Here is a 2,347-nt window from a genome sequence, read left to right as displayed (position 1 = left end):
GATGGCGAGGGGTAAACTGTGGTCAGATGGCGAGGGGTAAACTGTGGTTGGATGGCGAGGGGTAAACTGCGGTCGGATAGTGAGGGGTAAACTGTGGTCGGATGATGAGGGGTAAACTGTGGTCGGATGATGAGGGGTAAACTGTGGTCGGATGGCGAGGGGTAAACTGTGGTCGGATGGCGAGGGGTAAACTGTGGTCAGATGGCGAGGGGTAAACTGTGGTCAGATGGCGAGGGGTAAACTGTGGTCAGATGGCGAGGGGTAAACTGTGGTTGGATGGCGAGGGGTAAACTGTGGTCGGATGGCGAGGGGTAAACTGTGGTTGAATGGCGAGGGGTAAACTGTGGTCGGATGGCGAGGGGTAAACTTTGGTCAGATGGCGAGGGGTAAACTGTGGTCGAATGGCGAGGGGTAACTTGTGGTCGGATGGCGAGGGGTAAACTGTGGTCAGATGGCGAGGGGTAAACTGTGGTTGGATGGCGAGGGGTAAACTGTGGTCGAATGGCGAGGGGTAAACTGTGGTCGGATGGCGAGGGGTAAACTGTGGTCGGATGGCGAGGGGTAAACTGTGTTCGGATGGCGGGTAAACTGTGGTCAGATGGCGAGGGGTAAACTGTTTTTGGATGGCGAGGGGTAACTTGTGGTCGGAGGATGAGGGGTAAACTGTGGTCGGATGGCGAGGGGTAAACTGTAGTCAGATAGCGAGGGGTAAATGTGTTTGGATAGCGAAGGGTAAACTGTGGTCGGATGGCGAGAGGGAAACTGTGGTCGGATAGTGAGGGGTAAACTGTGGTCGGATGGTGAGGGGTAAACTGTGGTGAGATGGTGAGGGGTAAACTGTTTTTAGATAGCGAGGGGTAAACTGTGGTCGGATTGCGAGGGGTAAACTGTGGTCGGATGACGAGGGGTAAACTGTGGTCGGATGGCAAGTGGTAAACTGTGGTCGGATGACGAGGGGTAAACTGTGGTCGGATGACGAGGGGTAAACTGTGGTCGGATGACGAGGGGTAAACTGTGGTCGGATGGCGAGGGGTAAACTGTGGTCGAATGGTAAGGGGTAAACTGTGGTCGGATGGTAAGGGGTAAACTGTGTTTGGATGGCGAGGGGAAAACTGTGGTCGGCTGGTGAGGGGTAAACTGTAGTCAGATGGTGAGGGGTAATCAGTGGTTGGGTGGCGAGGGGTAAACTATGGTCGGATGGCGAGGGGTAAACTGTGGTTGGATGGCGGGTAAACTGTGGTCGGATGATAAGGGGTAAACTGTGGTCGGATGGCGAGGGGTAAACTGTGGTCGGATGGCGGGTAAACTGTGGTCAGATGGCGAGATGTAAACTGTTTTTGGATGGCGAGGGGTAACTTGTGGTCGGAGGACGAGGGGTAAACTGTGGTCGGATGGCGAGGGGTAAACTGTGGTCAGATAGCGAGGGGTAAATGTGTTTGTATAGCGAGGGGTAAACTGTGGTCGGATGGTGAGGGGTAAACTGTGGTGAGATGGCGAGGGGTAAACTGTGGTCGGATGGCGAGAGGGAAACTGTGGTCGGATAGTGAGGGGTAAACTGTGGTCGGATGGCGAGAGGGAAACTGTGGTCGGATAGTGAGGGGTAAACTGTGGTCGGATAGTGAGGGGTAAACTGTGGTCGGATGGTGAGGGGTAAACTGTGGTGAGATGGTGAGGGGTAAACTGTTTTTGGATGGCGAGGGGTAAACTGTGGTCGGATGACGAGGGGTAAACTGTGGTCGGATGGCGAGTGGTAAACTGTGGACGGATGGCGAGGGGTAAACTGTGGTCGGATGACGAGGGGTAAACTGTGGTCGGATGGCGAGGGGTAAACTGTGGTCGGATGGCGAGGGGTAAACTGGTCGGATGACGAGGGGTAAACTGTGGTCGGATGGCGAGGGGTAAACTGTGGTCGGATGGCGAGGGGTAAACTGTGGTCGGATGGTGAGGGGTAAACTGTGGTCGGATGGTAAGGGGTAAACTGTGGTCAGATGGTAAGGGGTAAACTGTGTTTGGATGGCGAGGGGAAAACTGTGGTCGGCTGGTGAGGGGTAAACTGTGGTCGGATGGTAAGGGGTAAACTGTGGTCAGATGGTAAGGGGTAAACTGTGTTTGGATGGCGAGGGGAAAACTGTGGTCGGCTGGTGAGGGGTAAACTGTAGTCAGATGGTGAGGGGTAATCAGTGGTTGGGTGGTGGGGGGTAAACTGTGGTCGGATGGTGTGGGGTAATCAGTGGTCGGATGGTGTGGGGTAATCAGTGGTCGGATGGTGTGGGGTAATCAGTGGTTGGGTGGTGGGGGTAAAGGTCACGGTTCCGTCTCACTGCCGGGGGTCATTTGGTTTTTATTG

This window comes from Astyanax mexicanus, unplaced genomic scaffold, assembly GCF_023375975.1.
Source record: "Astyanax mexicanus isolate ESR-SI-001 unplaced genomic scaffold, AstMex3_surface scaffold_55, whole genome shotgun sequence".
NCBI lineage: Eukaryota > Metazoa > Chordata > Actinopteri > Characiformes > Acestrorhamphidae > Astyanax > Astyanax mexicanus.
The sequence above is the reverse complement of the archived record's forward strand: the minus strand, read 5'-3'. Positions refer to the sequence as shown.